This window comes from Marmota monax, unplaced genomic scaffold (genome assembly GCF_021218885.2).
Source record: "Marmota monax isolate L192 unplaced genomic scaffold, Marmota_monax_Labrador192_F-V1.1 WCK01_AAM20220418_F8-fsc00063, whole genome shotgun sequence".
Taxonomy (NCBI): Eukaryota; Metazoa; Chordata; class Mammalia; order Rodentia; family Sciuridae; genus Marmota; species Marmota monax.
The window spans coordinates 5,962,193-5,988,078 of NW_026693726.1; the positions used below are offsets into that span (position 1 = coordinate 5,962,193).

General features: G+C 37.6%; 1 protein-coding gene across 2 annotated transcripts in view; it reads left to right on the forward strand.

Annotated features, from left to right (window-relative positions):
* The first annotated feature begins 998 nt into the window (after positions 1–998).
* Positions 999–25,886, forward strand: part of Sdcbp (syndecan binding protein) — a 41,017-nt gene continuing 16,129 nt past the window's right edge. The window contains exon 1 of one of the 2 annotated variants that reach the window (XM_046460594.2): positions 999–1,145. The gene's annotated coding sequence lies outside the window, so the exon portion shown is untranslated. The remainder of the gene's footprint in view (positions 1,146–25,886) is intronic. The other variant, XM_046460593.2, reaches the window with a different exon arrangement.

A 25,886-nucleotide genomic window follows, 5' to 3' on the forward strand; every position in this document is an offset into this window, starting at 1 on the left:
AGACAGGGCCTCGCTAAGTTGCTGAGGTTTTTGCTAAATTGCTGAGGCTGGCCTCCAACTGGCAATCCTCCTGCCTTAGTCTCCACAATCACTAGGATTACAGGCATGCATCACTATGTCCTGCTGTAGTATAATTGTTTTTAAATGTTTATTTCATCAGCTAAGGCATGATTTCCCTGGGGGCAGAGGTTTTTATTTTATCTGCCATGTCTTTTATGCTCAGATTTTTAGTAGTCTTACCACAGATTAGGTTATTGTAACACTAAACAATTTAGCTATAAATAAACTGCTTGTATGTTAACTTTATTTTCTCAAGGACACTACAGTATTCCATGATAAGGTAATATTCAGTTTCTTTGTAATGGTGGGTTGTATCTATCTTATAGATTACCGTAAAGACTAGCTCTTACAATTTTTTGGCACATAATTAACACTCATGAAATCATAGATTTTATGTTTTTATATTAGGATACAGCTATTATTTTTGCAAAACACCACACATAACCCTCAACAGGCAATGAACATTAGCTCAGGTGAACAAAGAGTAATAAAAGCCTTAAAAAAATTGAGGGAGAAAAATAGGATTGGAACTGAGAAAAAATAGTGGGATGAATGTTTCTGAGCTCCAGTTGGAGAAGTCAAGCAGGAGGACAGTCACAGGACAGCAGGGGTGGAAGGGGAAGACTGGGTGAGGAAACCTCCAAAGAGGAAGCGCGGCTTGTAGGGATCTCTTTGTGTTGAAGGTGACGGGAACTGTCATCACACGCGGAAACAGAACCGGGAGCCAGAGACACGCGATCCTAAGGCACGGACCGTGGGAGGCGGAGAAAGTCCTGAGCGTAACCGAGAAGCTGCGCGGCGTCGGATACAGCAGGCAGAAACCAGACCGGAGAGGCAGACCCCGGGCGGCCGCCAGGACCCCGCGCCCCTCCCCATCCTCGCCGCCCGTTACCAGGGCGACGGGAGCGCCCGGCGCCGCGCGCTTGCGCGGGCGGAAGGCGGGGGCGGCGCCGTGACGCTCCTTGAGGGCGGTCTCGGGCGCGCGCCGCTCTCCTTCCCCCGGGTCTCGGAAGTCGGTGCCAGTGACCGGAGGCGGCGGCGAGCGGGTGTTGGTGTCCTAGGTGAGCTGCTGCGACGGAAAGCAGGTACGTCCCGGGCGCTGGGACAAAGCGTCGAGTCTTGGGGACCCCGGGGTCCCGAGCTACTTCACGGAGCACGTACAGGTCATAACGGTGTTCGGATGGCCACGGCGGTGGCCGCGACGCCCCTCCTCGGGGGGTTCTGCGCCCCTCCTCGCGCCCAGCCGGACCTGGGGGGAAGTTTTCCTGAGCGGCAGCCCTGCCAGCCCCTGAGTCCCCAGCACAGGGTCCCGCTCGGGTTGAGGGTGGGGGGTGGGGTGGGCGGGCTGCCTAGAGGCCCGGCCTGGGGCGGAGCCAGCAGCCCCCGCCACAGCCCAGCGACTTCTCGGGCACGGGTCTCTCTGTCCTCCTTGTCCCTCCGGGATAAGGTCTCCAGAGGTGGGTAGAAAAACAGCTGCTGGCCTCGGTGCGCCCCTGGGATCCGTACGTCCTCGATCACCTTCCTCGGCGGCGCAGGCGGCACGTCCGGGATCTGGACGGGGGACGGGGTGTTTGTTTAGTGGGCGAAGCCTCGGTTCCTGAAGGCGGTGGGGGAGAGGTTGTTTGCTGGGCGCTTATTTGGGAAGAAGTTGGAGCCAAAGGAGAAACGTTGTTCCTGTAGGGTGTGTTCACAAGGAAATCTCTCTGGAGATCTGGTGACTCAGAGCTTTCACGTCAGGGTTTCCTTCTAATAATGGGAAAGTGGAGGCGTACGGATATGGAAAGTTTTCAGGTTCATCAAAGCACAATTAATGAATCGTCGAATATTCTAATATGTCAGTTTTCGAAAGGCATTTTCTAGGGTTTTTGAGTCCATATAGAGTATCTGCATACGCATGTACTGTTTGTACCCCCTCTTCTGTTCATTATTTAGAAAGTACACTTGCGTTACCAAATTCTTATCCACTTATTTAAGAGAACAATTGCTTAGAAACGAAAGTTACTTTGTCAACAGCTGCAGGCCTTGTAAGTTATCTTGAGTTTTAAATGTAAACATGATTGGTTAAATTACTGGAATTTATTCATTGTTTATATTTTCCTGTTTGAGGTGGAGGGCAACTGTAAAAGGTATTTTTTTTTTTTTAATTTTTCTATTACCAACTAAGGTCTATCAACTTTTGTGCCTTTAATGATACCGAAATATTACAGATTAATTGGTCTCGGCCACAAAATTAAAATAAGTGGAATGATTTAAGAATTTTGGTAAATAGTCACTCCATAATAAAGTAGTAAATTAAATGCCAAGAGATTTCTAAAAAGACTCCCCTAAACAACTTTAAAATGTTAGTAATAGTTGTATTGGCATTTATTAATTTCTTAGCAAGTGTTGCCAGTGCATTTTGGAAACGTAGTGTTTGAGGCAGTAAGCTCAAAATGTAAGCAATAATAAATGCATGCGGCGTATAATCCTCCATCTGCTAGATACATTATAAAACCTTCCTTTGTGTGTTCTAGCCAACCATATTCCTTTTGGTAAGCAGCCAACTGTTTTAAGCTTCCTAGGTGCCCATTCAGGGATATTTTGTATCTATTCAGGCAGATGTATAAATATATTTCCATCCTTCCCTTTAACACAAATGTTATGCTTTATATGTTACTCTACAGTGCTTTTATTTTTTCGAGTTAGTGACAATATTTTGGAGCTGTTTTAGTGTGTATATAACTTTTAGATCTTTTGCTATTGTAATCAGTGGAGCAGTGAGTAAAATTTTCATGTTCTTTCCCCTGTGCAAAAGTATATTTGTAATGCTGATATTAAAAAGTTATATTTGTAGACTTAAGATCTGAAGTAATGTTGCTGGGTCATAGAGTATTTTAATTTATAATTTTGGCAGATACTGTAAGCTCATTTTCTACCTGAATTGTGCTGGTTTACACTCCTACTAGTAATGTGTAGATGTTTCTCAAAGTCATGCTGTCAGAGTGTTGTTAGACGTTTGTTTTTTTGTTGGTTCAGTAAGAAAGAAATATAATCCCATTGGCAAGAAAAAATTATGGAGTTGACTTCATATTGCTACATTTTTCAATGGCTGATCTTCAAATTCTCCCTGGATATTTATTAAAAAGAATACTTTCAAAGACCTTTCATGAAATCTGTGTCAGCCTGGGGAACTATTTTTAACTGGTGCCCCAGGTAATTCTGATCTGATGATTAGTTGATTTGAGACAGTGCTCTGGAAAACTGTTTAAAGGACTTTATCAAAGTGTGTTCCTTGACACCATATAGGAACAACCCATAATGCTTATTAGTCCTTACTTTATTAGAAATCTTTGTTGTCATTACATTTTATGAATAATTTACAAAATTAAAATTAAGAGAGAAACAATCTTACTAGAAATTTTAAGAACATTTTCAACACAACCCACATTATTCCAAATTTTCCTGCTTTTGAAAATATATATTGCTGAAATGAGCAAATCTTTGAATTGAACTAATTGCACATAATGAATGAAAGTATCTTATAAAGATGATTTCAGATTTCAAATTCATCTCCAGTACGTCCTAGCATATCATTGCTTTTGGTTCTTCTTGCACTTGTGTGGTCAAAACATAATATGGATTCCAGATTTGAAATATATCTCTATAAGAGGCCATCATTATTATTTGGTAATTTTTGCATTTTTTCTATCATAAAATGCAGTACTTTTGAAAATATTAATGGACCATTGCTAAGAGCCAAGTATATGATGCATGGCATTTTTGGTCGAAAGGTGACACCAGCTAGCCATTGAGATGATATGATTATGTTAAGATTTGCATTCATATGGATATTGGACTCCTGCTGTTCACCTAGGCCGGCTACGGGACTCCTGGAGAGTTCCCATTGGTTGGGGAAGTACAGTAGGAGGGAGTTCCGGGGGAGGAGCTCTCTCTGCGGGTCCGGGAGGAGGCCGAGTGGGTGGAAAAAATCTTCCCAGGTGCACCGGACATTGGCGGCAGTTTCAAAAAATAATAAAGTTTGTTCCTGCTTGAGTGGCTCGTGATTTTGTGCCCAGCCAGACTGCGGCAACTGGCGGCCCGCACGGGGAACGCCTGAAGCTTGGAGGTGAGTAAAATTGCTCGCCCCTGAGGGAAGGCAACAAAATGGATGACCATTTCAAAAAACAATGTGTTCTCGTTTTGATTTATCTTGTTTTTGTTTCAAGCTGCCTATCCCTAGAATTTTCTCAGGCAAACTGGGAAAAATGGTTGGCTCAAGGTTTGAAGTTGTTCAGCCCTGAGAAAGAGAAAATTGATACAACTCTTCTTTGTTCGGTTTTTGTTTCATTCTGTTTCGGTTTTGTTTTATGCTATCTTATTGGGTTGCGTTACCTTTATAGTAGATTAGAAACTAGTAAAAAACAAACCGAAAGACTGTTAAGTAAATTGTTAGAGGTCCAGACTATGGTAGAAAACATGTTAGGTCAAGCGAAAGAGAAGGTCTCTCAAGCTAGTCAGACAGAGGAAGATTTGAAGAAAGAAAGCTTAGAGGAAAAACAACCATCAGGCGGGGAATTACAACAGGAGGCTGCTACTAACCCCGTTCTATCACCAGAGGGCGTAATTCAACAAACAGCTCCATCTACAGCTGAGCGGCCCTCAACTCCCATAGTTGATGGACGGAATCCTGAGGCAGGACCCCAAAGATTAGCATGCCCTGTACTTGAGCAGGCAGGAGGGCAACGAATTCACCGTGCTTTAGATTTCAAAACAGTGAAGCAATTGAAGGAGGCTGTAACAACCTACGGGCCGCAAGCACCCTTCACTGTGAGCATGGTCGAATCCATTACCAACTTAGACATGACGCCAGCAGATTGGGCTAACATGTGTCGATCTGTGCTAAATGGAGGACAATATTTGTTATGGAAGGTTGCCAATGAGGAATTTTGCATGGAGACAGCTAGGCGAAATGCAGCAGCCGGTTACCCTCAAAGAAATCTAGATATGTTATTAGGAAAAGGACCTTATGAGGGTCAACGGCAACAAATTGAATATGATCCTGGCGTATATGCACAAATTGCTGTAGATGCAATTAAGTCGTGGAAAACTTTACAGGGGCATGGAGATTTACAAGGACAATTATCTAAGGTAATACAAGGAGCTAATGAACCTTACGCTGAATTTGTAGATAGGCTTATTCAGACAGCATCTAGAGTATTTGGAGATACAGAACAGGCAATGCCATTTATAAAACAACTGGCTTATGACCAAGCAAATCGTTGCTGCAGAGAGGTCATCAGACCATGGAAACATGAAGATTTAAACACATATATTAAATTATGTAGAGACATTAATGAACAAGGGCAAGTCTTAGCAGCAGTACAACAGGCTTTAGATGCCAGGCCAAAAACATGCTATAATTGTGATCAAACAGGACATTTTAAAAGGAGTTGCCCCATAGGAGGAGGGTTTAACAAGGCTAGGTATCAAAGGAATAGAATACCGGGTATTTGCCCACGATGCCGTAGAGGGAAACATTGGGCTAATGAATGCCGTTCTCAAACCACCATAGAGGGTATTCCGTTATCAAAAAACAGACAAGGACCAAGTGTTTACCCACGATATCGTGGAGAAAGACATCAGGCTCCATTGCCAAAAAACGGACTGGAGGGCCCAATGCTCCAGGGCCCAAAACCAGAAATATACGGGGCAGTGGAGGAACCCAGCAACACCATCAAGGTAGTGCCCAGGACGCATTATCCATTAAATCCCTCATCAGACAAACTAGAGGGAGCACAGGGTTGGACATCTGCGCCTCTGCCAGAGCAGTACTAACTCCAGAGATGGGAGTTCAAATCATTCCCACAGGAGTAAAAGGACCTCTTCCCCAAGGAACAGTAGGCTTATTATTGGGACGCAGTTCTTCAACACTAAAAGGACTTATCATAAGGCCTGGGGTAATTGATCCCGATTACGAAGGTGAAATAAAAATTATAGCTAGTTCTCCAAGAGGTATATCAGTAATTTCACCAGGAGATAGAATAGCGCAGTTATTAATAATACCCAGCCTACATGATAAATTTTCCAGTCGTACTGTAGAAAGAGGTTCCAGGGGATTAGGCTCCACAGGTGTAGATTGGGCTATGCTGTCTTTAAATCTAGATTCTTGCCCAATGCTAAAACTAAATATTCAAGGACATGACTTTAATGGGCTACTTGATACAGGTGCAGACCTTAGCATCATATCTCATCAAGAATGGCCGAAACATTGGCCATTACAACAAGCCACTCAAATGCTTCGAGGCCTAGGAGTGGTAACTAATCCCCATAGAAGTGCAATGGTATTAGATTGGAAGGATCCTGAAGGATGTGAAGGAACTATACAGCCCTATGTATTGGATCATCTTCCTATAAATTTATGGGGACGAGATGTCCTAGATCAATTAGGTTTGACATTAACAAATAACATCAATCCTAATGCGCCCACTACTAGGGCTAGACAAGGCTTTAGGAAAGAAGAAAGATTAAGAGAACAAGAACAAGGTATGACAGCACCAATTCAAATAGATCAAGAAACAAATAGACATGGATTGGGTTTTCAGAAAGGGCCACTGAGACAATCAAAATTACTTGGAAATCAGAAAGACCAGTGTGGGTTCCTCAGTGGCCCCTGACTAAAGAAAAGATACAAATAGCCCATGACCTGGTCAAACAATAATTAGCAGAGGGACATATACAACCTTCCGTATCTCCCCATAATACTCCCATTTTTGTCATTAAAAAGAAATCTGGTAAATGGAGATTATTGCAAGATTTAAGAGCCGTTAATAATGAGATGGTTATTATGGGATCTGCTCAATCAGGGATTCCCCAATTGTCTGCTTTACCAAAAACCTGGTATGTTTTAGCTATAGATATTAAAGATTTTTTTTTTTTCAATTCCAATTCATCCTGAGGATAGTCCACATTTTGCATTTACTATCCCTGCACTAAATCATGAAGGTCCTGATCAGAGATACGAATGGAAAGTACTCCCTCAAGGGATGGCTAATAGTCCAACTATGTGTCAAATTTATGTTAACAAAGCAATCCAGCCACTTAGAAATCAAAATCCTGAACTACAAATATTTCACTATATGGATGATGCGTTATTGGCACATAAAGATAAAAACACATTGCTAGAATGTTATGCCACACTTACAAATTTATTAAAAAATTATAATCTAGAGATAGCAATAGATAAAGTACAATTAAATCTTCCAATTAATTATTTAGGGGTTTTATTATCCTCAACCATGGTCCGTCCACCCAAAATTCAAATAGGAGTAGATCAACTCAAATCACTTAACGACTTTCAAAAGTTATTAGGAGACATAAATTGGATAAGGCCTTATCTAGGCATACCAACAGGAGAGTTGGGATCTTTATTTGATATTCTAAAAGGTCCATCAGATCCAAATTCACCCCGCATGTTGACGCCTGAAGCAAGAAAGGCATTAAAAATCATTGAAACATATGGAAAATATGCATTTGGATAGAATTGATATAAGTTTGCCTTTATTATTTATTGTACTGCCAACAAAAAATATTCCTACAGGAGTATTCTGGCAAGAAGGTCCATTATTGTGGATACATTTATCTTATTCTCCTAACACTATTCTTACTAGGTATCCTGAGGCTGTAGGACAATTAATACTCAAAGGAATAAAAGCAGCAAAGGGAGTGTTTGGGATTTCTCCCAATAAAATTATTACTCCATATATTATAGATCAAATTGATGAGTTAGCTAATGAGTTAAATACTTGGGCAATAATCATGTGTAAATCTAATGTTTCATTTGATAATCACTTACCGTCTAATCCTTTGTTGTCTTTTTGGTCTAAACATCCTGTAGTTTTTCCAAAGATGACAAAAAAAAACCCCTATCATGAATGCTCCAAATATATTCACTGATGGGTCAAATAATGGTACAGCAGCAGTAGTTACCCCTGATCAAACTTTTACATTTTTAGTACCCAAACAATCAGCTCAAAAGGTAGAGCTTAATGCAGTATTACAAGCTTTTATGATGTTTAAAGATTCTGTATTTAATTTATTTTCTGATAGTCAGTATGTAGTTAATGCTATAGTATCCCTTGAAGATGCTGGTAGGATTTCCCCTTCTTCTACTGTTTTCTCTTTGTTTTCCACTATACAAAGTCTAATCTGGGACAGAAAAGATCCATTCTTTATAGGACATATCAGGGCACATACAGGATTGCCTGGAGCCCTTAGTTTGGGCAATGAGTTAGCAGATAAATCTACACATGACATACATATTTTCTCCACAATAGAAGAAGCTATAAATTTTCATAAAAGGTTCCATGTCAATGCTAATACTTTACAAAAGCGTTTTAAAATAATAAAGAACAGGCCCGACATATAATAAAACAATGTCAAAATTGTGTGACATTTTTACCACAAGTTAATCTTGGAGTCAATCCTAGAGGACTGATACCTAACCATATTTGGCAGATGGACGTCACACACTTGCCAGAATTTGGAAAATTAAAACATTTACATGTTACAGTTGATACTTCTTCCGGATTTCTGATGGGCTCCCTTCATGCCGGAGAAAAAACTAAAGATGTTATAGCTCATTGCTTACAAAATTTTGCCACTGTGGGCGTTCCAAAACAGTTAAAAACCAATAATGGTCCTGGTTATGCATCCACCTCTTTTAAACAATTTTGCTCATCATTTGGCATTACTCACATAACAGGAATTCCATACAATCCACAAGGACAAGGCATAGTTGAAAGAGCTCATCAAACTATTAAAATGTACTTATTAAAACAAAAGGAGGGAACTGGAAAGGGGTATATATCCCCCAAAGATAAACTTAAAATAACCCTTTTTACTCTAAACTTTTTAAATTTGGATTCATCAGGGCTTAGTGCTGTGGAAAGACATTTGTATCCAAAACTGTACATAAGCCTAAGGTACTTTGGAAAGATATTCTAACAGGACAATGGAAAGGTCCTGACCCAGTGATAGTCTGGAGTCGGGGTCTGTTTGTGTTTTTCCACAGGGAGAACAGCAGCCGATTTGGATTCCAGAGAGATTAACTAAAACAATTTCTACAGACCAAAAGGAAAATGATTCGACTCAAATCCATAACAGCTGATATCCAGATCTCCAGCTTGGCTATTCTTACATCTGCGACAGTGATTAACCAGGATGCTTTTTTCAATATCTATTTTATTATTGCTTTTTCCCACATCATAAAGTTCTATTTTATTTTTGAGCTCATACAGACCTAGGTTAATGTTTTTTCTGATCAGTTTTATTTTTTGACTGTGGAGTTTTTGAACATTGCAATGGAGATTTCACCTAGGTAAAGCTACAAGGCCTTTACTATTGTCTTATGTGTTATATGTTACGTGTGCACACTTCTGTTTTGTGTTGTATGTCTGTATGTGCGTATGTCCATGTATCACATATGAGGAGCGCTCATGCACATGGATCCAAAAATTTTTTTTTTATTATTCACGTGATTTTAATAGTTTAATTTAATTAATTTGGGTGAACAGCTGTTGAGGATTGTTTTAATATATGAACAAATAGAAGGTTAACAGATCTGTTTGTTTACTTTCACCTTTCCTTTTCATTATATTTAATAATTCTGTTCAGGATAATGTAAATTGTTCTAAATATTGTTTTCTTAGTACCTGTTGAAATGTTACATATTTTTTTTTTAGCATCATTGTCAAAATTCCTATTTTCATCCCAGTGCTGGTGAAGACAAAGATAAAACCAAACTACAACTTCTTCGAGAGTTATCACAACAAACCGTGTAAACTGATACATCAATGATTTATAACTCAACAAGTAATGCTCAGTAAATGAGTCGATTTATTTTGGAAGGATATGGACATATTGATAGATTCCTCTGCTTTGAACTGCTTACAAAACTTGCCTGGACTATGTATCACTTGTATGCTTTATTTTGGGAGGATATGGACATATTGATAGATTCCTCTGCTTTGAACTTCTTACAGAACTTGCCTGGACTATGTATCACTTGTATGCTTTGTGATCTATTTGTTGATGCAGCGAATTATGGTAGTGCTAGTGTATCTTTGCTGATGTGTCATCAGTGATGCAATTTTTCCTAGGAGCTGTTAATTGACTTGGTGTCATGACATTTCTGTATCCTCCTCCCTTCTACTAGTGATGGTCTAATTTTGGGGGCCAACAGAGGTGAGGTAAAGAACCTCACCCCCCCACCGGCACCAAGGCCAAATTTGGGGGCCAACAAAGGTGAGGCAAAGAACCTCACCCCCCCCCACTGGTACATAGGCCTATCCACAAGTATGGCTATATGCTGGACCGGTAGTCAGTGACGGGTATGATCCAGTTGCAGTGGTATCAACCTAAGACAGGAGGCTGACGCCTAAAAGTCAGTTTTCCGATGATGGGTAAGAACCATATGTTGAATTGGACAAACCTAACAGGCATGGTCCCTAGCCAGATTGCTTGTTACTTAAACAGAAGGGGGGAGATGCTAAGAGCCAAGTATATGATGCATGGCATTTTTGGTGGAAAGGTGATGCCAGCTAGCCATTGAGATGATATGATTATGTTAAGATTTGCATTCATATGGATATTGGACTCCTGCTGTTCACCTAGGCCGGCTACGGGACTCCTGGAGAGTTCCCATTGGTTGGGGAAGTACAGTAGGAGGGAGTTCCGGGGGAGGAGCTCTCTCTGCGGGTCCGGGAGGAGGCCGCGTGGGTGGAAAAAATCTTCCCGGGTGCGTACCAGACATTGGTGGCAGATTCAAAAAATAATAAAGTTTGTTCCTGCTTGAGTGGCTCGTGATTTTGTGCCCAGCCAGACTGCGGCAGACCATGGTTTTGAAGAGAGGCTGACCATGTTTGCTCTTTACTTTTAAAGAATTTTCACATGTGTGTTTATAAATACCAGCGAGAATAATCTGTGCAATGAATTTTTTTAAATTTTTACATTACTGTTTCCACCCATGTTCACCTTTGTTTATATACCTATCTTCATTTGACCTCTTAGAAATCATGCCAAGCAAATTTTGGTATGCAGATGGAAAAGATGAAAAAAGATTATACGATCCTTTTAGTAAAACAGGATGGTTCAGTGCTTACTTCAAAATATTGCATGATAACGTCCTTCCTTCAGAATAACTGAATGAAAAGTATTTCTTTTATTAATTAGAAATATGTTGTTTGCTTATTGATTCTTAGGTTTGAGGAATTTCAATTAAAATATCATAATCTAAAAACTGATAATCTGAGATCTTGTTTATGGTCAGTTTTCTTATTAAGATTCTAAAATGTAGCTATTTGTCTTTTTGCATGCATTTTCTAATTTGTTCAGTAAATTTCTTCATCTTCCTCTCTTTAGCTTTTTTTCTGACACTGTGGATGAAAATGAAAAAAAAAAAGCTTTAATTTTCTGTTGGGTTCACTGAAGGCTTTAAAATATAAAGAGACTACAAAAGTGCTATTTCTAGACCTATACCTTGTAAAGGTTGCTTTCTCTGGGCAATACAAACTGAAAGATGACTAATGTAATAATTTATTTCACTGTTGCATCATCATGCAACAACTCTATCTTTGTTGTCATTTTAGTATAGCATAGTTTGGAATAACCAATGAATAATGATAAATTTCTAGATTGATAAAATAGCAAAAAATGTTTCAAGATGTAGGAAAAAATAAGTTCACTAAGATTTCATCTTGTATAGATTTTTAGACTTATAAAAATTTCTAGCAAACCTTGATAGTATTTGTAAGATAATGATTTTATTTTATTGAAAAAAAATTTCCATTTTTTCTTTGAAAAAATTGCTAAGGAAAAGTAAAAGTCATAGAATAATACTGCTTAAATAAGGAGGTCCATTAGACCCTGATTGTATACAAAGAATTAAAGTTCAAATTCCTGGACCCTACCTGTTTCCCAGTCTTGTGCCTACAAATAAAATTTTATCTGAGGCAGAAAGTCTACTTCCTATTACTATCTACTACTACAAGCTCTATTCCCCTTAACTTTAACCACAAAAGGTTTGAACATTCTAGTCCCATAAATTATTTTCAGATGGATGCAACATATCAAACTATTTTCTTATTTAAACAAAAAAGTAGCTTAATTAGCTTCAATTATTGTGAAATGAAAAATAATACAAAATCTTTTACATTGACACAGAAAACTATAACACACAAAGCAGTAGCCTAAAGTACTATCATATGGTATCAAAGTAAAACAGAATTTAAGGTCCTGAAACAGTGGTTCTTCAACTTTACAGTGCATAAGAATAATCTGGAAATCTAAATAACAGATTTCTAACTCCGTGCAGCAGAAACTGAAACAGTGTTGATTAAATGTATTATACATTAAGACAAGACCCTGGAAAGCAGCTTAAGTTGATGGCCGACCTGGGATTAGAACTCAGATCTTTGGAGTCTTGACACTGTATTTTTTTCTTTTTTTATGGTTAGTGATTCTGCAGTCCTGAATTTGCATTGTCATAAATATTTTAAAATAGCCTCAGATTAAAACAAACAAGCATGACTGATGTGACTCTACAACATGTATAAACAGAAAAATGAGAAATTATACCCCTTTTATGTACGATATATCAAGGTGCATAAATGCATTCTACTGACATGTTTAATTAAAACAAATTAAAAAAATTGTTTAAAAAGTTCAGGATGAAAAGCCTATATACAAAATCAATATATTAACAATAAAATAATTGAAAAAAGAACCTTAACAAAACCAATACTTTTGAAAATAACAAGTACGTGTAAATTACTTAGGTAACAAAAATGCATGTAATACCTGTGCACTGAAAACTGTAAAACGACGTTGACAAAAACCAAAGTGGATGTTTATAAATAAAGAAATATACCATGAAAAAGCAAAAAACAAAAACAAATATTATTTAACCCAGTCACTTAATTGTTGCAGGAAACCAGTTGTAGTGGTTGGTTCAAGGAGTGAAGTCAGTCAGTATTGCCATTCCAGGTGGTATCATTTGGGAATTTACCAATGTGTTTGCAGATAGAAAGGAAATTAACTTGATGTTCCAAAATACCATATACATTGTTTAAGTTATGGAGGCCTTTTCTCTGTGCACATGTTTAAAGATTCTACACTAACCTGGGTGGGGAGGTTGAGGAACAAATCAGAAACTTCATATTCTTAACAAAAAAAAGGTACTTTAGATGTCTTGAAAATACCTTGATACTACCCCAATCCCTGAGAAATCTCTGAATAGAAACTAATTTGGGGATTATTTTCCAAGGCCCAGGGAAAGACTGGGTTTAGCAGTCTTTCATAAGGCATGAAGAGTGTCAAGAAGGTTGCATAGAGTATAAGAGTGGGCCAAACTTGGCTTAAGAATAGTATGAGAGCACCAATTCTTTCCATAGAATTAGGACAGAGAAAAATAGCTTTTATGATTGGGAGAGCTGTGATCAAACTTTGGTAGAGTAGATAGCCACTGTGACTCTTGCCTGCTGATTTCAGGCAAAGTAGAAGTTATATTGATTGGTCAGCTGAAACAAAGGCCTAGGAACAAAATTCTGTAGTTTAGGCCTTGCAGTAATGCTGCTTGATAGGAGGGTGAGGTAAAATGAGAATTCTTCCCTGATGTAATAGTTATTTTCAGAATCCTCTTAAATCTCAGTGGTCGTTTTGACATTCCAGTCATAATTGAAAAGATTTCCCAAGGGTAGCTTTGTGGTTCTTCAAAAAGGGCCACATATTTCTGATACTTTGACTTAGTGTCAGATTATATTTAATTATTTAAATATAATTTACAGGCTCTGTTTCAGCCTCTGTAATATACAAGTACTGGGAGATCTGTAGGAAGCTGGGAAATGGCTTGACAGGATAACTCTGTTCTGTATCCTGTTTTAATCCTAATTCCCATGGGATGAGACGAGATTCACATGTGACCCATTATTTAATAAATGATTTGTTATCATGGAAATATTAATTAAATGACATGTTTATTGTTTGAAAGGGTTAGACACTTGCTTTGAGGTAGGAGAGATAAATGCCTTACAGTTTTCTTCCTAGAACATAAATACTTCATTTGAGTGGTTTTTCAAACATGAATTTCTCATTTAAACCTAAATGAATAACTTTGGGAGGCAGAAATACTGAGCCCTGTAACTCAAAATCTATCTTGAGCTTGCAAAAGGATGTTGTTGAAGGTTTGGTTATTTCTTCCTGGCTAGCCTCCCCTGCAAGGTTAAGTATGCTAGCATGCTCATAGTGGCCATGGAAGGAGTTTTTTACAAGGAAAGCACTGGAAAGGTAGGTATGTACAGGTAGATGTGGTTGGAATTGTAAGGGAAGGAAAAAATGTTATCCTTTCTGAGAGGGTAATTGTTTTAGACTGTCAAAACAAATGCAGATTTAGGTAAGAAGTGGCTTTATTGTAAAGGAGTATTCCAAGAGGGGAGAGTACCAAGTCTAAGATCTGCAAGCATCTGGGCAGAAAAGGGGTGCATTTCATAGGAAGGAGCAGATTAGAAAAGGAAGTTTTTGGGGAAGGGCAGGACGGCGAGTGGCAAGTCAGATCTCAGGTCAGATAATGTTTTACCATGAAGTCAGCCTGATCTTAGGAGGCATAATAGGGACTATATGTTGGCTTAGGCTGAGGGTAGATCAAAGTTAAGTTTTGTCTTGAAGGAAAGAGAAGTACAAGCAAAGTTTAGGTTATGAATATTTTTTGAACACTGAGGTGAAAACTGTTCAGCTAACTATGGCAAGAAATGGGAATTTGTGAATTCATTGTCTGGCTTTGTCATAAGTAAAAAAGGGAACATTTTCTAAGTCATAATGGGGGGAGTTCTTCAGACTAAACTAGGAAAACAAAAGGATGAGGGAGGGGAGAAGATTTCTTTAATTATAGCTGTTTATCAGGATTATTTATATATCCCATCACCTCCTGCTCCTTCCCTTGATTTATATATATGTGTTCCATCTGGCTGTTCCTGAGTTATATTCTTTTTATAAACTGGTAAGTGTAAGTAAAATTTTGTTGAATTCTGTGAGGAGTTCTGTTAAATTATTGAATTTGAGGGGATTATAGGATCCCTTAGTTTATTGTTATGGGACAGAGCCCTGAACTTGTGGCGTCTGTGCTGATTGTGTCTGGTATCAGAGTTGAATTGTTAAATACTAAGTTCTTGTTGGATAGTTGGTTGATGTTCAGCAGACTCCACACATTTGGTGTTAGAAATGGTTTCACTCCACAAAGCTACAGCTATCTTATATTTGATAAAGGAGCTAAAAGCATGCAATGGAGGAAGGATAGCATCTTCAACAAATGGTGTTGGGAAAACTGGAAATCCATATGCAACAAAATGAAACTGAATCCCCTCCTCTCGCCATGCACAAAAGTTAACTCAAAGTGGATCAAGGAGCTAGATATCAAATTAGAGACTCTACGTCTGATAGAAGAAAAAGTTGGCTCCGATCTACATATTGTGGGGTCGGGCTCCAAATTCCTTAGTAGGACACCCATAGCACAAAAGTTAATAACAAGAATCAACAAAAGGGACCTACTTAAACTGAAAAGTTTTTTCTCAGCAAGAGAAACAATAAGAGAGGTAAATAGGGAGCCTACGTCATGGGAACAAATTTTTACTCCTCACACTTCAGATAGAGCCCTAATATCCAGAGTATACAAAGAACTCAAAAAATTAAACAATAAGAAAACAAATAACCCAATCAACAAATGGGCCAAGGACCTGAACAGACACTTCTCAGAGGAGGACATACAGTCAATCAACAAGTACATGAAAAAATGCTCACCATCTCTAGCAGTCAGAGAAATGCAAATCAAAACCACCCTAAGATACCATCTCACTCCAGTAAGATTGGCAGCCATTATGAAGTCAAACAACAAGTGCTGGAGAGGATGTGGGGAAAACGGTACTCTTGTACATTGCTGGTGGGACTGCAAACTGGTGCGGCCAATCTGGAAAGCAGTATGGAGATTCCTGGGAAAGCTGGGAATGGAACCACCATTTGACCCAGCTATTGCCCTTCTCGGACTATTCCCTGAAGACCTTAAAAGAGCGTACTGCAGGGATACTGCTACATCGATGTTCATAGCAGCACAATTCACAATCGCTAGACTGTGGAACCAACCCAGATACCCTTCAATAGATGAATGGATAAAAAAAATGTGGCATTTATACACAATGGAGTATTATACAGCACTAAAAAATGACAAAATCATGGAATTTGCAGGGAAATGGATGGCACTAGAGCAGATTATGCTTAGTGAAGCTAGCCAATCCCTAAAAAACAAATACCAAATGTCTTCTTTGATATAATGAGAGCAACTAAGAACAAAGCAGGGAGGAAGAGCAGGAAGAAAAGATTAACATTAAACAGATACATGAGGTGGGAGGGAAAGGGAGAGAAAAGGGAAATTGCATGGTAATGGAGGGAGATCCTCATTGTTATACAAAAGTACATATAAGAGGTTGTGAGGGGAATGGGAAAATAAACAAGGAGAGAAATGAATTACAGTAGATGGGGTAGAGAGAGAAGATGGGAGGGGAGGGGAGATAGTAGAGGATAGGAAAGGTAGCAGAATACAACAGTTACTAATAGGGCATTATGTAAAAATGTGGATGTGTAACCGATGTGATTCTGCAATCTGTATTTGGGGTAAAATTGGGAGTTCAAAACCCACCTGAATCAAATGTATGAAATATGATATGTCAAGAGCTTTGTAATGTTTTGAACAACCAATAATAAAAAAAAAAGAAATGGTTTCACAAAAAAGACATCATAGGTCAGTAATGGAATACTGACTCCAGGTGAATCTTTGATTGTTGATGATAATTGAGAGCCTGAAGGTGAGAGCGTTTCCCCACTGTGAGGAGGCAGTAGAGGCTTATAGCTTCCAAAATTAAATTTCCCAGCTGCTTAGGTTTCTCTCACTGCCTTCCTGGGAGTAAGTCACCTTGGGCTACATCTCCTCAGTGAGAGTGATCCCCAAGCTTGGTGAATGTGTTCAACCTACTGAGTGGAGGATTCCTTGTGAACTCTGTGGGTGAACAGGCTGCCTACCAGATTTATTTCCCTTCTGTTTCCTTTTAAAGTCTTGCTGCCATATGATTCCAGCTTGCCCAAGTATTTAATAGTTGTATTACATGATTAAGAATAAGATTTTTATTTGCTTAGTTGAAAATCTGAGTGGATTAGTGATACAGTGTGAAGAAGCAAAGATGATTTTTGAAATTGTTTTATGCTATAAATTTAAATAACAATAATCTAAATGCCTCTCCAAATGAATGAATAGGCACTGGGCAATTCTGATGTGTCTTCCTGACCTCATTTACCTGATGCACTCAGGAGTGACCATAGTCCTGATACTTATTCTTATAGATTACTGTCTGTTTCTCACAAGCAGATTTTGCTTTTTTTTTTTAAATTTCAGTAACTTAATGTTACAATTAACATACCGCAAATATTATGCTGGAAAGTTTGATTTTTGTGGTTTTATGCTTCTGTCTATTCCATACCGGCTTTGTTCTCGAGTGTGTGGTTCACCCAGCTTACTCAAATACCACTGCTTATGGGACTGAAGTTGTTTTAAATTTACTTTGTGATGTTGAAAATGTTCTTGTTTTTGTCCCTGAGTGCTGACCCTTCAGAAATTTTTACACATTGGGGAAAAAAAATTGCAGGATTAGAGATTAAAATTTTCTATGAAATGCCAATGTAGTATATTAATTAATCATCTGATCATTCATATGTAGTTGTCTTTATTTTCATGTAATTATATATTGCTTTTTGTTGGTTACCATTGTCATGAGCATGTTTTTTATGTGATCATCTTATGTGAAATAATTTTCAGTTGTTTCCTTATATTTAATTCTTATGAATGTTTAATTTTAAATCTCTTCCCCCTTTTCCCACCATACTCAGCCCACTAACTCCTTTCCACTTGTAAGAACTGAAAATAATTTCTCCCCTGTTGTGTTTTCTCTTTATCACTCCATTCCTACAGTTTGATGAACACTACTCAATTTTAATATAAGTTGAATTTATCAATATTTTAAGACTATCTAAATACAGTATACCATATGAGTTAATAGAACCCTTCAGAAAAATAATACAAACATTTATTATTCCCTTGCAAGGTTTTTTGCAATTAGATTCAAAATTATAGACTTGCTTTTACAGTATTTTGATCTTTTCAATAAATATTTATTTCAATAAATATTTAAAGATATATTGTTTACTGATAATAGTAAACATTTGATGTCTTTGAGGATAAAGCATTTATGCTACATAAATAAGAAATTGTGGGTTCTACCCTTAAGTATTGGAGGTAAATGTGTACTAGCTGTAGCATAAGGAAAGTAAAACTGCTGGGTTGAGAGGAACAAATAATGTTAGATTGAGGTCATCAAAGACTAAAAAAGTGGCACTTGAGCTAAGCCTCAAAGTTGACTAGGATTTTTTAAATTTGTTTTAATTAGTTATATTGTCAGTAGAATGCATTTATGCACTTTGATATATTGTAGATAGATGGGATATATTTTCTCATTTTTTAAGTGTACGTGTTGTAGAATCACATTGGTCATGCAATTACATATATACATAAAGTAATAATGTCTGTTTTGTTCTACTATCCTTCCTATCCCCACATCCCCTCCCCTCTCCATCCCTCCCTTCACCTCCCTCTACCTAATCTAAGGTAACTCTGTTCTTCTCTAGTGCCTTTATTGGGAAATAGTGTCTGCATATTAGAGGAAACATTCAGCCTTTGGTTTCTGGGGATTGGCTTATTTTGCTTGGCATGATATTCTCCAACTCCATCCATTTATTGGCAAATGCCATAATTTCATTCTTCTTCGAAGCTGAGTAATAGTCCATTGAATATATATACCACATTTTCTTTATCCATTCCCCTATTGAAGGACATCTAGGTTAGTTCCATAGTTTAGCTGTTGTGAATTGAGCTGCTATTAACATTGACGAGGCTGCATTACTGTAGTATACTGAGTTCTTTGAGTATAAACTGAGGAGTGGGATACCTGGGTCAAATGGTGGTTCCATTCCAAGTTTTCTGAAGAATCTCCATACTGCTTTTCATAGTGGTTGTACCAATTTGCAGTCCCACCAGCAATGTGTACCTTTTTCTCCACATCCTCACCAATATTTATTGTTGCCTGTATTCGTGATGATTGCCATTTTGACTGTAGTGAGATAAATCTTAGTGTACTTTTGATTTGCATTTCTCTAATTGCCAGAGATGTTGAATACTTTTTCATGTTTGTTGATGGATTGTATTTCTTGTTCTGTGAAGTGTCTGTTCAGTTCCTTAGCCCATTTATTGATTGGGTTATTTATTTTTTGGTTGTTAATATATTCTAGAGATTAATGCTTTGTGGGAGGTGCATATGGTAGATTTTTCTGGCAATCTGTAATCTCTTTCCTCACATTATTGTTTCCTTTGCTGAAAAGAAGCTTTTTAATTTGAATTCATTCCATTTATTGATGCTTGATTTTACTTCTTGTGCTTTAAGGGTCTTGTTAAGGAAATCAGATCCTAGGCCAACATGGTGAAGATTTGGGCCTACTTTTTCTTCTATTAGGTGCAGGGTCTCTGTTCTAGTTTGATCCATTTTGAGTTGATTTTTGTGCAGGGTGAGACACAGAGGTTTAATTTCGTTTTGCTACATATGAATTTCTAGTTTTGTCAGCACCATTTATTGAATGTTTTTGGTGCCTTAATTTTGATAGGTGAGAAGTCATGGAAGGATATTCAATTAAAAGAAGATACCTTTTCCAAAAATATGAAGGCACAGAAACATATAACCTGGCTGGCAAATAACAAGTGGATTGTGGTTGGAAAGAAATTGGATGAAATGAGGCCAAGAAAGTAAAATCATGGAGGAATACTTTGTTTCTTAATATAATGCTGAAAGTTAAAATCAACACATTTAAAGAAAACCTGTATCTAAGTGTTTTTGTGGGTTTTTTTTTTCCAGTGTGTTTGTGTGGCTGGGGGACCAGTGATTGAACTGAGGGGCACTAGGCCACTGAGCCACATCACCAGTTTTTGTATTTTATTTAGAGACGGTTCTGAAACTAAGTTTTTACAAAAGTAAAAATTTTGGTCATAGCTTAAAAAAATTTTGAAGCCCATTTCTTTTCTATACTTGAGTTGTTCAGTATTAGTAACCATAGAGTTGTTCATAATACTTAAATTTGTTTGAAGAGATACTTTTATGGAGGAGAAAAGTTAGAAAACTACTCATTAAGTTGGTCCAATTTCTTTTTCTTTTTTTAATATTTATTCATTTTTTTTAGTTTTCGGTGGACACAACATCTTTGTTTGTATGTGGTGCTGAGGATGGAACCCCAGCCACGCATGCCAGGCGAGCGCGCTACCGCTTGAGCCACATCCCCAGCCCCTCAATTTATTTTTCATGAAGACAGTCAGATCTTATACTTAGGCAATGGTAGAACCAAAAATAGAAATAGTTCTAGACTCCCAAATAACATTCTTTTCAGTGTAGTTGTTGATACTACGGCTTGCTTTATATTTTATTTTTATCATGTACTTTGTTTTATTGATAAAATGGCTGAAAGTTTAAAGTAAAAAATTTGTTTATATGCTGGGTGCTGTGGCACATACCTGTAATCCCTAGCAGCTTGGGAGGTTGAGGCAGGAGGATTGCGAGTTCAAAGTCAGCCTCAGCAAAGGTGAGGCACTAAGCAACTCTGTGAGACCCTGTCTCTAAATAAAACACAAAATAGGGCTGGGGATGTGGCTCAGTGGTTGAGTGCCCCTGAGTTCAATCCTCAGTACCCCGATCCTGCCAAAAAAAATTGTGTTCGGGAGAAAGTCTGCTAGGGGAACTCATGTTTGAACACAGAGAAAAGGTATTTGATTTCTTTCTTCTGGATTAATATGATTAAGTAGTATTTGTGCTCTCTCAAGAATTTGTATTTTTTTCAAAAACCTAAATCTTACTTTTCCCTTAAGAATTGTGTTATATTATTTCTTTTCAGCATTTTATTGGGGGTTGTAGTCAGGGAATATAGCTAGGCAGAAAAATGAAGTTGGGTGCTAGGCACTTCCTTCTCATGGAGATACTGACTCAACAATTCATTCATAAATTCTCTTTGTGAGAATTGCAGAAAATAGTTGAGAGGCTCCTAGACCCTGAGCAATCATTAAAGTAGCTGCCTGGACAATGGAAGGAAAACTAATGGCATTTGCTCATTATAGACCATTCCCTAGCTCGGCATGGTGTGGAGAGGAAACCCTGCTCCTGGTTTCTTCCTGGGGAGGGAAAGAGAAAACTGAAATATATGCAACATTCAGGATTTGCAAGGGTATGCCCAAGGATCTGGTATCTATTGTAACAGAATATAGGCACTTATAGAAGAGGTTACTAGGTTGGAACATTGACAGTTTAGACATGTATGCCTCATAGTCCCTTCACCTGGCTCAGCATGGAATGAGTAGGAAAAAAACCATACCAATTTCCATCTTCCCCTTAGAGAAATCCAAGTTGGGAGTGTATCCAGTATTTTGATTTTTCACCTGGCTGCCCAAAGGTTTGGTTTCTGTCTTTCCCCTGTGTTGGAACATGTGACAGGAGTCAGCATACTGTCTAGTGTTTTAACCTCTCAGTTTACTGCCAAGGGACTGGTTTCTGTCATGCTGTTCTCAGACCTGTAATGGGAGCCAGCATACTCTAGATGTATGGGAACCACTGAGAGCAAAGAGCTGAATGACATGCTTCTGTTCTAAAGGGCCTGTGGTTGATCAAACAATAACTGATAAGTTTGTCTTCCTCTACTTAGTGTCAGAGGCAAAGGGGTAGACTAGAATGATTTCAGCTCTTTGGAGAGCTGCTCAAAGGATGTTCTGGCTAGTGCTTCTTGAGCTGGGTAGCTTGCAGCAGCTCCAGAGAACTTGAGGTACCACAGAGAGATATCAGAAAGAGCAAAAGATTATAAGATCTATAAAAATGGAAACCTACAAATCCTTCTAAGAATTTACACATAAAAGTCTAGAAAAGATGCATCCACAGAAAAAGTTCAGTGAGTACCCAGAATCTAATCAGGATGATTAGTGGAGATTTTTCTCTATATAGCATCATTACAGAAAGCCTGGTAGATGTGGCTCTTTCTCTCTGATTGTCATGTTTTAATCCCCCCAAAAAGTTATGAGGCACATAAGGAATCAGGACAACATGGCAAAATCAAAGGAACAGACTATTCAGGAACCAGTCTTTAAAAAGTGGAGTTACACAAATTGTTCACAAAGAATTCAAACCTACCATCATAAAGGTGCCTCAGGAAAAATGATAATATCAACAAAGAACCAAACACATTTTGGAGCTAAGAATGTGGTAACTAAATCAAAAGATATGCTAGGGATTTCAGCAGCAGAGCAAGGAGTTAGCAAATCTCAAAGTCAGGTGATTTTTTTAAAAAAATTACAATTCTTATTATACATATAGAGCACATTTTTTCATATATCTGGTTGTATACAAAGTATATTCACACCAATTCGTGTCTTCATACATGTACTTTGGATAATAATGATCATCACATTCCACCCATCATTTCTAACCCCATGCCCCATGTCATTTTATCAGGAATAAAGAACAGTTACATATGCACCCAGACTCAGATCACTGAAACATGAAGCAATATTAACAGAACCAATAGGAGAAATAAGAGGATAATAGTAGGAGATTTCAATATCATATTTTCAATAATGGATAAGCTATCCAGACAGAACATCAGTAAGGAAAACAGCCATGTGTGGTGATGCGCATCTGTAATCCCAGCAACTTGAGAAGCTTGGGAGGCTGAGGCAGGAGGATTGCAAGTGCAAGGCCAGCTTCTGCTATTTAGCAAGGCCCTAAGCAATTTACAATAAAAATATAAAGGGCTGGGAATGTGACTTGGTGGTTAAACAACCCCGGGTGCAATCCCTGGTATACACACCAAAAAAGCAAAACAAAACAACAACAACAAAAAACCAAAACATAGGACTTAAACAGTACTGTAGTCCATATAAATGGACTACAGTACTGTTTAAAGACATTGAAAGAACATTTCTTCCAGCACAGCAGAATTATCAGATTTGAGTGTATTGAAATCATATGAAGCATCCTTTCTGATCACAATGAAATGAAACTAGAAGTCAGCAGAGGGAAATTGGAAAATTCACAAATGTGTGGAGATTAAGCACATTCCTGAACAAATTTTTTGGATTACAAGAAGGGGAACCAAAGATCTTGGGTTCAAACCCTAACACCACAGGTTGGGGACAAAGAGAAAATAACCAGAAAGAAAAGCAAATTATGTTTATTTGGTTTAAAGTTGACTTAAGGAATGAATTTATAAAGTAAAAGCATCAATTTACTAGATTAGAGAAGAAACGAGTAAAATAGAAAATAGAAGAAAAATTTACAAAACGTGAGTTTTTTTCCCCCAGAAATCATCAAATAAATAAACTTTTAGCTAGACTAAGAAGAAAGAGAGAAGACGCAAAATCAGAAATGAAAAAAGACATTCCAAATGATGCTATGGAATTAACAACACTTAAAAGAGGCTGTTAGGTGTTGACTCATTGAAAACCTAGTAGTAGATAAGTTGCCAAGAACACAGAGCACTTGCCAAGACTGAATCATAAAGAAATATAAAATCTGATTACCTTGCAGTGGTTTGAATGGGGTCTGTCCTAAAAGATTTATGTGTTGGAGACTTGTTTCTCAGTCTGGTGGTGTTAAAGAGGTGGTGGGATCTTTCAGAGTTGGGGCTCAGTCATTACTGGTCCCTGTATGTTGCTGGCTTCCCATCTTGCCAAAGAGCTCTTTGCTGTCAAGTGCTTTCCTATCATGATACCATCAGCTGTGAGGTGAGCCTCAACTAAGGTGAATCTGTGCCTGCCATCCCCCATCCTGGACTTTGAACATCTGAGACTATGAGCTAAAATTGCTATTCTTTATTTAGCCTCAGATGTTTTCTTATAATAGGAAACAGACTAATGAAGAGCAATATGAATAAGAAAATTGAATCTGTAAAATCCTCTTGACAAATAAAAGTCCAGAACCAAATTCTTCAGTAGAGAAATCTAATGCCATTTAAAGAAGTGATATCAGTCCTGACACTCTTCAAAAAATGAAGAGGAGGCAAGCAATATTTCTATATTCATTTTATAAGAGTGGCATTACCCTGATACCAAACTCAAATAACAACATCACAAGAAAAGAAAACTGCAGGTCATATAATTGTCAGTCATAGATGCAAAAATCTCCAACAAAATACTAGCTAACCAAGTTAGTATACTGAAAGGATTCTACACCATGATGAAATGGGATTTATTCAAAATAATTGAAAGCATAAGTCAGAGGTGGACAAACTCTGCATAATTCTACTCACATGAATTTTTAAAGTAGTTAATAGAAACAGGAAGTAGAATGGTGATTATTACAGATGGGGGAGGGGAAATAAGGATTTGTTCTGTATGTGTAGCTAGTCATGCAAGATGCAATCATTCTAGAAAACTGCACATTATGAATATAATTGTCAATGTTAAACACTTAAAAACTGTTAAAAGGGTGGATATTTTGTTATGTATATTTTGCTACTACTATAAAAGAACAAGAAAAAGGCCATCTGGATGGGACAGGAATAAGAGGAAAAGTGATCTCATTTCAAAACTACTTGATTTTATATATAGAACATCCTAATAAATCCACCCCCATAAAGAGTACTAGAGCTAATATTGCATTCAGCACAGTTGTGTACAAGGTCAGTGTACAAAGTTAGATTTATTTCTTGCACTAGAAATGAACAGTCTAAAAATGAACTTAGGGCTGGAAGGATAGTTCAGTGGTGGAGTGCTTATCTGCATGTGTGAGGCCCTAGGTTCAATCCCTAGCACTACCCCAAAAAAAGATTAAGAAATCAAATTCATTAATAAGTATATATAGGAGGAAGCAGTTTACCAAAGAGAGTATAAGTACAAGCAAATTAAAAGAGTATAAAGGCCAGGAATAAATAACTTATTCATGGACATAAAACTTCTACAAAGTTAATGAAATCCCTGTGAAAATTTCTTTTTCCTTGTGAAAGTGGACATATAGATCCTCATTCATAATGAATTGAAAGGACCCAAAATAACCAGAACAATATTGAAAAAGAATAAAATAGTAGGAGTCATACTTCCTAATTTCAAAACTTAACTACAAATGTACAGTAATCGAGACTGTGTGATATTGTTAAAAGGATAGACATATAGCTCAATGGGACAGAATTTAGAGTCCAGAAATAATAATATATTTATAGGACTGGGGCTGTAGCTCAATGGCAGAGCACTTACCTTGTATGTGTGAGGCATTGGGTTCTAACCTCAGCACCACAATAAATAAATAAATAAATAAATAAATAAATAGAAATAAATAAAGGCATTCTGTCCATCTTTTTTTTTTAAAGGAGTAAAATTTATTCTTGGATAGTATCATTAATATTATAAGAGTCATTAACATATTTAGTTTATCCTTTCAAAATATTTTCTATGCAATTTTGCATATATTTACAAAAATATACTGATATAAAATCATTTCAATCTATCAATTCAGTATTTTCTTTTTTAAATTTTTTATTCTAGTTTGTTATATAAGACAGCGGAATGCATTACAATTCATTACATATTTAGAGCCTTTAAAAAATTAGGCATTTGATTTTAAACAAGTGTGCCAAAAAATTCAATAAAAGAAAAGTTTTCAAAGAATGGTGTTAGGACATTTGAT